The 15,261-nt window shown below is 44.9% G+C and overlaps 1 protein-coding gene and 1 non-coding gene across 3 annotated transcripts in view; one reads left to right on the top strand and one right to left on the bottom strand.

Moving 5' to 3' along the window:
* The window catches only part of PC (pyruvate carboxylase), a 108,938-nt gene that overhangs the window by 79,985 nt on the left and 13,692 nt on the right, over window positions 1-15,261 (bottom strand). The gene's annotated exons all lie outside the window — the stretch shown is intronic.
* On the top strand, window positions 12,927-13,137 carry LOC111727973. Its single transcript, XR_002775394.1, has one exon. It is a non-coding gene; the product is annotated as a small nucleolar RNA U3 (small nucleolar RNA).

Raw genomic sequence — 15,261 nt, 5'->3', positions numbered from 1 at the left:
TTTTTTGGTTGCAGCCATCATTGTTGTTTGGCAGGCCCGGACTCGGGATTCGAACCTGCCACCTTAGGTGTATGTGGCTGGCGCCTTAGCCGCTTGAGCCACAGGCGCCGAGCCGGGAGTAGAACTTTTTAAAAACTATATTAAAGTTTGAAAGGAAGGTTTGCTATTATCAATAATCACAAAATCTCGGAAATAACCCAAGTGATCAACAGTAGGCAAATGATTAAACAAATTACAGTAAGTCAGTACCACTGGTGGCTGGGGGACATCACCAACCAGAACTGTTTGGTACATGGGCCTACTAATGTACATATTCTGGTTACGAGTACTACAGGATTCAGCAGCCCCCTGGTAACCACTCATCCGCTTTCCATCTCTACAGAGTTGCCTGCTCCAGACATTTCATAGAAATTCTGTGTCCTGCTTGTGTCTGGCTCCTTTCACTTAGCACAGTGCTTTCAAGGTTCAGCCATGTTCTACCAGGTGTCAGAAGTTCATTTCTTTTATGGCTGAATAACAGCCCACTGCATGGACAGACCACATTTTGTTTACTTATTCACTGGCTGATAAACATTTGGGTTATTTTCACTTTGGGGGTCTTTTGAAAATGCTGCTATAAATACTCATATATATGTGACATTTTTAACCACCCAGGCTGCCTTCCCTAGTGATGTTTTAACTAGTCAAGGACTTGAACCCAACAGTATGATTCTAGAGGTCAATATCCAATCACATCAGCGTACTCCTCTTCGTTTTTATTCTCCAATATGGAAGCTAGGACTGGATGATGGGGGAAGCAGCAGAAATGTAAAAGTCATTTTTTTTTAGACAGGGTCACACTCAGTTGGGTAGAGTACCATGGTATCATCATAGTTCACAGCAACCTCAAACTCTTGGGCTCAAGAGATCATCTTGCCTCAGCTTCCTAGGTAGCTGGGACTAGAGGCGCCCACCACAATGCCCAGCTAGTTTTTCTATTTTTTTTCTTTTTCTTTTTTTTTTTTTTTTTTGAGACAGAGCCTCAAGCTGTCGCCCTGGGTAGAGTGCCGTGGCATCACAGCTCACAGCAACCGCCAACTTCTGGGCTCAAGCGAGTCTCCTGCCTCTGCCTCCCAAGTAGCTGGGACCACAGGCGCCTGCCACAACGCCTGGCTATTTTTTGGTTGTAGTTGTCATTGTTGTTTGGTGGGCCTGGGCTGGATTCGAACCTGCCACCTTAGGTTATGTGGCTGGCGCCCTAGCCACTTGAGCCACAGGTGCCGAGCCTAGTTTTTCTACTTTTAGTCTCTACTAAAAATAGCTCTTGCTCAGGCTAATCTTATACTGCTGAGCTCAGGCAATCTACCTCCTCTGCCCCCCAGACTGCTGGGATTATAGGTGTGAGCCACTGAGCCCAGACTATAAAAGTCATTATTAAAAACCAGCCAGGTACAGCGGTGTGCCTGTAATCTCAGCTACTGGGGAGGCTGAGGTTGATGGATTCCTTGAGCTTAGGAGTCTGAGGACAGTCTGGGCAACACAGCAAGACCCCATCTCTTTTTAAAAAGGCTAAATGAATAATTTTAAAAATCAATATATATGAAGTGTCAGCTGCACAGAATTATAATTTGTATCCCTTCCTGTCCCCACAGCCCAGTAGAAGAGATTTTACAGATAGTAAGAAACACTGCAGGCTGCCCTTCTGGAGACTTTAGTGAAACAGGTTCTGTTATTACATGTATCCATGCTGCTGTGACTCTGAGCCAGAGAAAGGGGCTGTCAGGTGAGTGAGCTCTTACTAACCCCACACTTGTCTGTTCACACAGTGAAGGATAGAACGTGGGGTGCTAACTTTCGGTTCTGCTTTAACCATTTGACAGGGCTGGATAGTGTCACTCTTCCTCAAAGGGCCAGGGTGGTAAGGGATGCAAAAGACCAGATCATGGGAAACCAATGTTTATAGACTAAAGACCGAGAGAAAGAAAAAGACATAAAGGAGGTGAAACTTACATGAAGAAACAGGGAGAGGAGTAAGTTCTCAGACAAACAATAAAGCAAACTTAAGAACACACATCAGTTCTTTGTTCTTGGCCTTAGATGCGAACCACCAAGCGAATGTCACTGTTGGGATTTAAGATGCCTACACTGTGCTGCTGCTGCGGCTCTGCGGCCTACCACCTTCTGAAGCCTACCTGTGACAAGAGTGACCACACTGCCAAGCACAAGGAGAGGGTAACTGGCACACCAAGGCTAAAGATAAAATATTGCCAAGGCCGGCCAAACAAGCTACTAGAAACCAGGTGTGGATCTGTGAGGCATCCAAGTCCAAGAGAATAGCCACTGCAGAAGCCAGTTCATCTTAAGGATTACAAAGAGTCACACTATAGATTTTTTAAAAAATTAATTGTAGGACAGCGCCTGTGGCTCAGTGAGTAGGTCACTGGCCCCATATACTGATAGTGGCGGGTTCGAACCCAGCCCCAGCCAAACTGCCACAAAAAAATAGCCAGGCGTTATGGTGGGCACCTGTAGTCCCAGCTACTCAGGGGGCTGAGGCAAGAGAATCACTTAAGCCCAAGAGCTGGAGGTTGCTATGAGCTGTGACACTACGGCACCCTACTGAGGGCAACAAAGTGAGACTCTGTCTCTAAAGAGAAAAAAAAAAAAAGAAAAAAACCACCTCAGAGCAAGGGCAGACCCTGCAGAGCCAGGCAGGCCTCCAGGGGTGCACTCCAGTCCCAGGGCACTTCCCAGGCAAAGGAGGGGAAGCTGGAGAGCAGGGAGTGTGTAACAAGGGAAATGTGACCCTATGCGGACAGGACAAAGGGAAGAGGGCAACTGAGGAACACCATGGAAGGCAGAGCTCCGTAGTACAGACAGAATGTGCTAGAAAGCAGGTGGCTACAACAATGAACTCAGAAGGCAATTTGCAGAACCAAGGCAATAAAAAATAAAAAGTGGATGGTAAAAAAAAGTGGAAGGATGGAAAGGGAACACTAGATAAGGAAAACATGAAAAGAAAATGGGTATTTTGGAAGAAAGTTTCTTTTCAATTTGTTAACATAATTATGAATAAGGTAGAGTTCTACAAAAAAAGAATGTTGATTTGGGAAATCATACCTGTGTATTTATGAACATATCAGGAGGTACCTTCTTCTCCAGGAGAAACATAGGAAAAGGAAGGCCAACTGCTCTCAGGAGGGCTGGTCTACAGCTTAGTGTGTCCAAGGGGCAAGTCACTGACTCCCTGACACTCACTCAGCAGATCAACTCTGTGAGGCAGGGCTGGTCCTCTAAAATGTGGGGTGGATCCCCTGAACTCAGGAGCTCAAGACCAGCCTGAACAAGAATGAGACCCTGTCACTACTAAAAATAGAAAAACTAGCTGTGTGTTATGACAGGAGCCTGTAGTCCTAGGTACTCAAGAGGCTGAGGCAAGAGAATCTCTTTAGCCCAAGAGTTTGAAGTTGCTGTGAACTGTAACACCATGGTGACCAAGTGAGACTATCTAAAAAAATAATAATAATAATAAGGATCAGGTGAGCTTGAAATTAATGCCTACCAAGGTGGATCTGGCAGCAGCAAAATGAAAATGAGGTGTTTACCCAGTCTACCCAGTAATAGGGCTGAAAATATGGACCCGCCCAAATAGAACCACCCCACCCAGAAAAGAACGTACTATGGCCCAGGAAGGAATGAGTGCCCAATCTTGACCCCTCAAAGTCTTATATTCCCACCACCTTAACCCACGTGCTGACTTCTTTTTTGGACTCAGCCCACTTGTATCCAAGTAAATAAAGGCCACGTTGCCCACAAAGAACCTGGACTCCCATTCCTTTCATTCATATCTCAAAATAATTTCTCATTTTCAGTCCTTAATTTCTCACCCAAGAGTGCAAAAAATATGAGAATTATAATGGGGAATTTCAGAAATCAAAAGGTTAAAATAGCAAAATATTTGGAAAAAGTACTAGGTGAAAGTAGGAAATATGCAGCCAGGGACAAGGGAAATAAGCATCTGAAATACAGTAAGAACAAAAAAAAATCCCTTAAGACATATATTAATCGCCTGTGTGCTACTCCTGTTCCCTAAGCAACTGTACCTCTACTACTGAATGGTAGAGTGGCTCTTACCCCAGGTAAGACCTACTTGGTACACATGGATCTTTAAAACCAAAGAGGCTAGGCTGGGCTCTGTGGCTCACACCTGTAATCCCAACACTCTGGGAGGCCAAGGTGGGTAGATTGCCTAAGCTCACAAGTTCTAGATCAGCCTGAGCAAAAGAAAGACCTCTTCTCTAAAAATAGCTGGGCACTGTGGTGGGCACCTGTAGTCCCAGCTACTTGGGAAGCTAAGGCAAAGAGTGCTTGAGCCCAAGAGTTCAAGGTTGCTGTGAGCTATAACACTATGGCACTCTACCAAGGACAACAAAGTGAGACTCTGTCTCAACAAATAAACAAACAAACAGAGGGGCAGACCCTAAAGAGTCCACTTCCCATTATAAATTTGCAAAGTGGCCTCCTGGGACATCAGTGTCACATGAGTTTGAAAACAATGAGTCAGACTCGGCTCAAGCGGCTAAGGCGCCAGCCACATACACCTAAGGTGGCAGGTTCGAATCCCCAGCCCAGGCCTGCCAAACAACAATGATGGCTGCAACCAAAAAATGGCCAGGCATTGTGGCGGGCGCCTATGGTCCCAGCTACTTGGGAGGCTGAGACAGGAGACTCGCTTGAGCCCAGGAGTTGGAGGTTGCTGTGAGCGTGATGCCATAGCACTCTATGAGGGATAGCTTGAGGCTCTGTCTCAAAAAAGAAAGAAAGAAAACAATGAGTCAGATTCCAGATCCAAGCATCAAACTCTGCTGTGGCCCAAACTACTTCCATAACCTCACTGTGGTGCTGGTGGACTTAAACCTCAAGTGTGAACACCAAGGACACCTGAGAATGGAAGCCATACCCCTAGAGGTGCAAGGGCCCCCTAGGAAAAGCACTATTTGAAAGGTAAACAAGAGTTTTTCCAGACAGACTAGATTACCATCCATATCTCCGGCTGAAAATAAGTGTTGGATAAAACATGGGTGTGTACACACACGTATATATAAACTAATACATATATTTGCTTAAATTTTTTCTTAAAAGCATAAACAAGTTGGTTTTGGTTTCAGGCCAAAACCAAAGAGGAGCCAGAAACCCAGAAAGGCAAGTAAATGCTGAAGCTTTTACCCTGAGGGCATTTGCAGACTGGAGCCAACCTGACTTTCAGTTGTCAAAGGCTCTAAGGCAGTGGTTCTCAACCTTCCTAATGTCTCCTAATGCCACAACCCTTAAATATAGTACCTCATGTTGTGATGATCCCCAACCTTAAAATTATTTTTATTGCTACTTCATAACTGTAATTTTGCTAGTTATGAATTGTAATATAAATATCTGATATGCAGGATGTATTTTCATTGTTAGAAAGGGGTCGTGACCCACAGGTTGAGAACTGCTGCTCTAAGGGCACAGTCCAAAGCCCAGGCAAGGAGGTCAGGACTTTCAAAGGTTACCCCCTCAAGGTAAGATCAGAAATAAGTCTGATACACCTCTTCCTAATCCCCAAAAACTACCTGCAAAGAAAAATCCAACAGTCTAAATTTTTGTCACTAAGCAACTGGAAAAAAAAATCACCCGGAAAAGTTGCAATCAGAGGGCGGCACCTGTGGCTCAAAGGAGTAGGGCGCCAGCCCCATATACCGGAGGTGGCGGGTCGAACCCAACCCTGGCCAAAAACTGGAAAAAAAAAAAAAAAAAAAAAGTTGCAATCACAAGGCTGCCATCACACAGTGTAAGTAGTTCAAAGCTCCCTATCTGGGTGATTAGAAAATATTTAATCCTCTATACAGCTGGCAAGAAGAAGGGCAAATTGGTACAGCCACACTGGAAAAGAGCTTCAGACAATCTAGAAGAGTTAGACATGCGAGCAATTCCACTCTTAGTTGATACGCTAGAGAAATTCTCGCTCATATGCAGATGAGCCATGCACAAGAATGTTCACGGAGCGCTGTTCCTTACGGCAAAATAATGCAACCAGAACAAAAGCTTCTTGGCTACAGCAAGGATGAATACTCCATGGCACATTCACACATGGAAGGCTCCACAGCAGTGAAAATGAATGGACTGATACGCATCTACGCGGAGGAAATCACAAAGGTAATGCTAAACAAGTCACAGAAAGCTACAGTAGGATTCCTCGCCTAGGAGGTTCAGAACCAGGTAAACTAAACAAGTTATTTTGAGATTGGTGGGGAAACTAACAAGAAAATTGAGAGAACAGTTATCATAAAAGTCACAGTCAGGGTAAGGAGCTTCAACTGGAGAGGGTGCACAAGAGCTCATGTAGTCCTGTCCTTAACCTGGGGAACACAGATGCTCACTTCATTGTTTTGTTTTAACATACATATGTGTTTTAACTATACCTTCTGTAACTGTGATAGATTTTGGATTAAAAAAATAGCAAAGAGAAAAAAGAAACCACGGAATGCCACGTACAGTACCTGCTGAAGAGTGTGGCGGACTTATCTGTGCTGACGGGGAACTCTCCAGGATACAAATGAAAAGGGCACAGAGCAGAGAGAAAGGTTATCAGAGGAAAAGAAGATGTAGGAGGAGAGAAAGAATATAAACAACAATCATATTTCTATTTTAAATGGCCATACCATCTCTGAAATGTTAGACAAGATAATTTACCAGAGGTGACCCCTAGGGAGAGGAACTGGGACTGGGCAGAAAATACAATGAAACTTTTACAGTTAGGTGTTTGTGCCATGTTATGTAGCTAAAGTAACTTTTTTTTAAAGCTAAACACTAACTCTTTAGGCTACTACCCATTAAAAGACTATTAGGTTCAAGGGCAGAGTCTCTGAAGGAGGCTTCCAGGTCACACCTGGGCTGCTTCTACCCCCTCAGTGAGGCTCCAGAGATTCATCAGCTCAGGAGTTCCACTGGGAAGGCAGAACTTCAACCCATCCAAGCCCAGAGTCCCACAAAGACATTTGGACTCCACCAATGACTAAACTCTTGGCCTTACTTTGCTGGGCTGGCTGATATGGGACAGATGCCTCCAAGATGCAGTGGCTGAAACGTCCATTTGGAGCTATCAGTCTGGTAGGAATGGCTGCATTTGCCCTTTGCCCAGACATGTGCTTTATCTGGCCCCAGGAGGGAAAAGCCTCTATAAGCTGTGTTCTCTCAGCTGGAGATGCCACCAGGGGCAAGGAAGATGAGCAGAGCTGCTGAGACAAGGAGGCAGACACGGGCTGGTAGTGGCGTGTGGAGTCAGCCTCGGTGCACTTCCCCTCTTGACAGCAGACCCCTCCACCTGTCTTTTCTCCCAACAAACCCCCATTCCAAAGTCCTAGCACAGGAACCATGAAAACCAAGAAGCAGTTGGGAAAAACAGAAACAAGGGTTATGAAATCATATTTTCAGTGTGCTGGAAGAATCTCTCCAAAATGCCTCCCTCATCACATACCTGAAAAACATGACAGAAACCCTAAACCTCTCAAATCTGACATCTAGAGTAGATGGCTTTGCTCAGGGTGGATCTACTTGCTGGAGGCAGTTTCAGTCTCCACCTATCCTTCCCTGGAATCTAAGAGAAAGCTCCAAGTACCCTGGGGATTCTCTGCAAGGGGTCTAGCCCCTACTGGCCTCACAAACAGCAGGAGGCCACCACACAGATGGGATCAGGAGAAAATGGCAAGCACTGAGAGGCAAGAACTGGAGAAAATCAGCTCAATAGGGCAGCTCAATAGGGCAGCTCAATAGAGTAGGGCACTGGTCCCATATACTGAGGGTGAAAGGTTCGAACCCAGCCCCAGCCAAACAACAACAACAACAACAACAACAACAACAAAATAGCTGGGCGTTGTGGTGGGCACCTGTAGTCCCAGCTGCTCTGGAGACTGAAGCAAGAGAATTGCCTTAGCCCAAGAGTTGGAGGTTGCTGTGAGCTATGACACCATGGTACTCTACTGAGGGCAACAAAGTGAGACTGTCTGTAAAAAAAAAAAAAAAGGAAATCAGCTCAATAATCTTCAGGCTCTACCAGACCTTTTTTCTCTCTAGGTAACATTTGCTCTGGTCTCAAGCTCACTCAATTTTCTCAAAAATTCTGCGTTGGCCTTAATAGCCCATCTCTAAAGATGGCGCCCCATCCCAATTCCCTATTTCTCTTTGCCTCTCAGCTTTTCCCCTGACCCCAGGTCCTTTCACTGAGTAGCTTTTCCAACTCTGCATTTCAAGATGAAGCCAGAGTTGCAAATTAGAGCTCTCCAATTTCTCCCCCCACCTCACCCCCAGACAACTTTCCTTTTGTGATGCTTTGTGTCTGCCTCTTGCCATTGCAACCTCCTATTCCAAGCTCCATTCCCCACTAAGCTGGTCCCCACACTGCCCTCCTCTCATCCTGCTTAGCCTGCCAGGCACTTCCAGAAGTTTCCCAAACTCACAGTCACCTGTGGGTAATCCTTGGCTCAACATCTTGGGGGCTTCCTGTCTCAAGTCCCAATGCGCAGCTGGGCTTCATGGAACCAGCCTCCAGCCCTGCAGCTCACTATCTCAGCACACTCTTCCTCTGGGGCCTCCTGAGCACCAAGCGGTGAGCGCAGCCTTCCTCAGTGCCAGTCAGACTGGTGTCTCGCCCTTTGCCCCTGCCTGGCTTTTCTCTGCACCATGACTTTGCTCAGTGTGCCACTGCCTGGGCACCCTGCTTTCCGGTCAGCCCAAACATGACAACATGTTCAAGGGCCAGCTCTTCCAAGATGTCTCTCCTGAGTAATCCCACCCACCTGAGGGAGGTTCCTCTTTCGCTGGTCCTTGGGCCCACAAACCTTATTCTGCACAATGAGTTCCCTGGTGACTGCTCACCACTGGTGCCATTGACATGGCCACCATTACGATGTACCCAATAGGTACTGGGCCTGACACTGTCACTTTACACAAGTTATTTCATTTGATCTTCCTCAATACATTATAAGGAAGGTCTTACTGGCCCTATTTTATAGATGAGGAAACCAAGGCTCAAAGAGGCTAAGGAACTTGCCAGAGCTGACAGGACAGGTTAGGAACTCGACCCTGTCCACCTGACTCCAGAACTCAGGTTCTCCAGCACCACTGTGCCACTTGCTAGAAATTCCTGTGTGTATTTACCCATTTAGCATCTCACCCCACATAGAAGCAGCACTCAATAAATAGCCATCATGACTCTTCCTACCAGCCCATCCCTGCCTGAGTGAGCACACGTTCTGCCCCAACACATGCATTCCTTCTTTCCAACCACAGGACAGTGACTGAGGGCAAAGGGCCAGCTCGTGAGACCCGCCTGTTGCTGTCCAGCATTGGGTAAAGAGCTACACATGCCACAGTTGTGTTCATGTGGATGTGTGGCAGCGTCTTGCTAAGTGGCGTTCATATTTGTTATTGCATGTTTTTGTGCACCATCGCTTGAATTAGAGCAACAAACATTCCTAAATTTCTTTTTCTTTTTTTTTTTTTTTGTTGCCCTCAGTAGAGCGCTGTGGCATCACAGCTCACAGCAACCTCTAGCTCTTGGGCTTAGGTGATTCTCTTGCCTCAGCCTCCCGAGTAGCTGGGACTACAGGCCCCTGCCACAACTCCCAGCTATTTTTGTTGTTGTTGTAGTTTGGCCGGGGCTGGGTTCTAACACTCCACCCCCAGTATATGGGGCCAGCGCCCTACTCACTGAGCCAGAGGCGCCACCCTAAATTTCTTCTTAAACATGGCAAAAGTAGAAGTGAAATCAGGGATGTGTTAGTTCAAGTTTATGGGGACAATGCCATGAAGAAAACAGCAGTGTACAAATAGATTGTTTTCCTGAGAGGAGAGAAAGCTTCACTGGAGAAGAGAGGTCAGGGTGGCCAATGAGCAAAACTGATGATCTGGGCCAGGTGCAGTGGCACATACCTGTAATCCTAACACTTGGGAGGCTGAGGCAGGTAGAGCACTTGAGCCCACAAGTTGGAGACCAGCCTGAGCAAAAGCAGGACTCCTTCTCTACTAAAATAGAAAAACTGAGGCAAGAGGAATGCTTTGAGCCCAAGAGTTGGAGGTTGCTGTGAGCTATGATGTCTCCACGGCCCTCTATCCAGGATGACAGCTTGAGACTTTATCTCAAAACAAACAAACCAAAAAACAAACAAACAAACAAAACCTGACACTCTCGCATCATAACAACACACCAGCTTACACAGCACCGTCTATAAGGGAGTTTTTAGCCAGAAAACAACAACTGTTTAGGAATACCCATGCTACTCATCAGGCCCACAATGACTTTTTTCATTACTCAAAGATAAACAAAATATTGAAGGGAAGACATTGGAGGGCATACAGGACTTCAAAGGTAATACAGCTTTGATGGACATTCTAGAAAAAAGGTTCCAAAACTGCTTTGAAGGGTGGACTCGGTACTGGCATTGGTGCATAGCTTCCAAAGGGGAGTCCTTCAAAGGAGAACACAGTGATATTCAACTATAAGGTAAGTAGCACTGTTTTGAGGACAAGTTCATGAACTTAAGTGACAGACTTCATATGACCCCAAAGTGAAATGATTACAGGCTTGGCGCCTGTGGCTCAAGTGGCTAAGGTGCCAGCGACATACACCTGAGCTGGTGGGTTCAAATCCAGCCTGGGCCTGCCAAACAACAATGACAGCTGCAACCAAAAAATAGCCGGGTGTTGTGGCGGGGGCCTGTGGTCCCAGCTACTTGGGAGGTAGAGGCAGGAGACTCACTCGAGCCCAGGAGTTAGAGGTTGCTATGAGCTGTGATGCCACAGCACTCTCTACCCAGGGCGACAGCTTGAGGCTCTGGCTCTGTCTCAAAAAAAAAAAGAAAGAAATGATTACAGCTGAGAGTTTTGACTCCTGGGCCTTCTGAGGAAAAATGAGGTGATCTTATCAAAGATCACTTATATACAATGAGTTCCTTACCTCTTGCTGCTTTCAAGATTGTTTTGGAAGCTTTATGAAATGCCCAGTATGCATCTGAGTTTACCGTACTGTAGTTCAGTGACTTCTTGAATGTGTGATTTCTTATCTTTTAATTTTGGAAAATATCTGGCCATATTTCTTCAAATATTCTGACTCTTTCCTCTCCTTCTAGGACTCCCATGATGCATATGTTGACTCACCTTAAGATGTTCCACAGGTAACTGAGGCTCTGTTCATTTTCCTTTGTTCTTTTTTCTTTCTGATCCTCAAACTGGATAATTTCAATTTACCTCTCCTCAAGTTTCCTGATTCTTTCTTCTGCCTGCTCAAATCTGCTGCTGAGCCCCTCTAGTGAATTTTTTATTTCAATGACTATATTTTTCAACTCTAGGATTTGAAATTGGTTCTCTTTTGTCAATTCTATTACTTATTAATAATCTCTAATTAGTGAGGCATTGTTCTCACATTTTCCTTTAGTTCTTTACACATATTTAAAATATTTGATCTAAAGTCTTTGTCTGTACAGTTTAACATCTGGGCTTCTCCAGGGACAGTTTCTACTGACTGCTTCTTTTCCTGTATATGAACCCTACTTTTTCTTTGCATACCCATAATTTTTTTTTTGAAAACAAGAATACTTCAGCTATTTTTTTATATGGCACTTAAAAAGTTTTTCATCCCCAAAACAATTTTTTGAAGAGGGATAAAAGAGCAGAACTATAGTGTCCTGTACTCAAGTCCTTTATGTTGTTATGAATTGCACCCTTCTCTAAATTTTTTTTTTTTTTTGAGACAGAGTCTCACTTTGTCGCCTTTGGTAGAGTGCTCTGGCATTATACCTCACAGCAACCTCAAATTCTTGGGCTCAAGTGATTCTCTTGTCTCAGCTTCTGAAGTAGTTGAGACCACAGGTACCTGCCACAATGCCTGGCGATATTTAGAGACAAGGTCTCACTCTGGCTCAGGCTGGTCTTGAACCCATGAGCTCAGGCAATCTACCCACCCTGGCCTCCCAGAATGCTAGAATTACAGGCATGAGCCATCGTGCCCAGCCTACTTACATTTTTTTAAATTGATAATTAAAAAAATCAAACTATACTGCAAAGAAAATGTTTTAAACATGGCTTGGCACCCATAGCACAGTGGTTAACAGTGCCAGCCACATGTACTGAGATTGGTGGGTTTGAGCCCAGCCGGGCCAGCTAACCAACAATGACAACTGCAACAAAAAACAGCTGGGTGTTGTGGCAGGCATCTGTACTCCCAGCTACTTGGGAGCTGAGGCAAGAGAATCACTTAAGCCCAAGAGTTTGAGGTTGTTGTGAGCTGTGACACCACAGCACTCTACCAAGGGCAACATAGTGAGACTCTGTCTCCAAAAAAAAAAAGTTTTAAACATGTAATTTTTATAATTCCAACATCCACACACACACACAAAAAGGTATAGCATTCCAAAATAACCAAAAATGACACAGTATACATTCTGTTTTATGATATACCTTTCTTGTATAAATACATCATAGCTCTATGGTAATAAATTTATAATGACAACTTGATTAGGATACATGAGCTATTTTTAAAGACTACATCATATGACATTGAACAGACTGAATATGTAGCAACCCCTTCCTGATGTATTTTAGTGATTCTCCATGTTCTGCTGTAATAATACTAAACAACCTTGTATGTACATATGCCAGGTCACACTTTTAGAAGTAGTACTGCTGTGTCAAATGATTTTCTTTCTTTTTTTGTTTTGAGACAGAGTATCACTGTGTCACCCTCGGTAGAGACAAAATAGAATGCTGGGGTGATTGGAAAATGAGGAGTTTCTCTTTAATAAACATAGAGCTTTGGTTTTATATGTTGAAAAGAGTTCTGGAGACAGATGGTAATGGTTGTACAACAATATAAATGTACTTAATACCACTACACTGCATACTTAAAAATGCCCAAGAAGACTGTACTTTCAGGGATCATTTCTACAGTTTGTTACTAGAGAAGTCTCTCTGAATGTGTAGCGCACCAAAAACCATGAGGAGGAGGTGGAGTGTTTTCTTCTGAGGGTGAAGTCGGCATTTGGTGTTGCAGTTGCTGTAACTGCCACTTGCTGTTGATAATCGTTCTTCTCTTACAAGAGAAGTGAGAGGGAAAAAATGCTGAGTGATTTCGTAAAATAAAATAAAATAAATAAAATGCCTAAGAGAGGCTGGGTGAGGTGGCTCACACCTGTAATCCTACTACTATTGGGGAAGCCAAGAAGGGTAGATTGCTTGAGCTCAAGAGCAAGACCCCGTCTCTACTAAAAATAGAAAAAACTAACCAAGTGTCAATCATGGCAGGCACCTGTAGTCTCAGCTACTTGGGAGGCTCAGGTAAGATCACTTGACCCCAGAATTTGAGGTTGCTCTGACCTATGATGCCATGGCACTCTACCCAGGACAACAGAGATTCTGTCTCAAAAAAAAAAAAAAAAAAAGGCTAAGAGCACGTTTTATATTATTAATGTGTATAGATATGGTCTGAATGTTGATGTCCCCTCCAAATTCATACAGGGAAACTTACTACCATGTAACAGTTATTAGGAGGTGATTAAGTCATGAAGATTCTACTCTCCTGAGTAGGATTAGTGCCCTTAAAAGAAACTGAAGGGGCCAGCCGAGAACAGTGGCTCATGCCTGTAATCCTAGCACTTGGGAGGCTGAAGCAAGAGAATTGCTTAAGCCCAAGAGTTTGAGGTTGCTGTGAGCTATGACTCCACGGCAGTCTACTGAGGGTAAGAATAGAGACAAAGTAAGAATCTGTCTCAAAAAAGAGAGAGAGAGAGACTGAAGGAGCTAATTTGTGTGAAGCCACAACAAGGCAGCACCATTTGTACATGCAGAACAAGCCCTTAGCAGACACCGAATCTGCTGATGTATTGATACTGGACTTCTCAGCATCCAGAACTGTAAGAAATACATTTCTGTTGTTTATAAATTACCTAGACTAAGGTACTTTTGCTAAAGCAGCCCAAGTAGACCACAACAGTGTATTTTACCACAATTTTTTCAAATGGGGGACCAGATACAGTAGCTCATGCCTATAATCCCAGCACTTTGGCAGGCAGGCTGAGACTAGAGGATCACTTGAACCCAAGAGTTCCAGACAAGCCTGGGCAATGTAGCAAGATGCTATCTCTGTAAAAAAAAATAAAATTTAGCTGGACCTGGCGTGCACTCACAGCCCAAGCTACTAGAGAGCCTGGGGCAGGGGGATCCTTTGAGCCCATAAGTCTGAGGCTATAAACTATGATCATACTACTATAAGCTAGCCTGGATGGCTGAGTGATCCTGTTTCTAAAAACAAAAACAAAAAAGAAAAGCCAGGTATAGAGGCTCACACCTGTAATGCCAGCACTTTGGGAGGTTGAGGCAGGTGGATCACGTGAGCTCAGGAGTTCAAGAACAGCCTGAGCAAAGACAAGACCCCTGTCTACTAAAAGTAGAAAAACTAGCTGGGCATTCTGGTGGGCACCTGTAGGCCCAGCTACTCAGGAGACTGAGGCGAGGGGATCACTTGAGCTTAGGAGTTTGAGGTTGTAAGCTATGATGGCACTCTACCCAGGGCACAGAGTGATACGCTGTCTCAAAACAACTTCTGCAAAGCAAAAATCTAAGTAAGTCTCCTGCCAATTTCTTTCCCATCCACACATTCAAATGTCTTTTTTCCTGGAACGCTCCAGACCTTCACTCTTACCACATGAGGCCACATGTACATCAAGGACGAGATCAGACTGTGTTAATAATGCTCAGCCAGCGCCACTCCTCACCCACAAGCTTCCTGAGACCATACCCAGGGGCAGGGCTGGGGTTGCAATTCCACATGCATTTAATCATCTAAGATCCAAACCTCTAATAAGAATTTGGGGCAGCGCCTGTGGCTCAAAGAGTAGGGCACCAGCCCCATAAACCACAGGTGGTAGGTTCAAACCGGGCCCTGGCCAAAAACTGCAAAAAAAAAAAAAAAAAAAAGACAGCCATCTAGGGCGGCGCCTATGGCTCACTGAGTAGGGTGCCGGCCCCATATACTGAGGGTGGTGGGGTCAAACCTGGCCTCAGCCAAACTGCAACAAAAAAATAGCCAGGCATTGTGTGCGGGCGCCTGTAGTCCCAGCTACTCAAGAGGCTGAGGCAAGAGAATCACCTAAGCCCAAGAGCTGGAGGTTGCTGTGAGTAGTGACACCACAGTACTCTACCAACGGTGACACTCACTTTGTCACCGTTGGTAGAGTAGTGTTTTTTTTAGTGTTT

The sequence above is a fragment of the Otolemur garnettii genome, unplaced genomic scaffold (genome assembly GCF_000181295.1).
Source record: "Otolemur garnettii isolate 467f Iridium unplaced genomic scaffold, OtoGar3 scaffold00134, whole genome shotgun sequence".
Lineage (NCBI taxonomy): Eukaryota > Metazoa > Chordata > Mammalia > Primates > Galagidae > Otolemur > Otolemur garnettii.
Note: the sequence above shows the minus strand (reverse complement) of the source record. Positions and strands in the feature narration are given on the sequence as shown.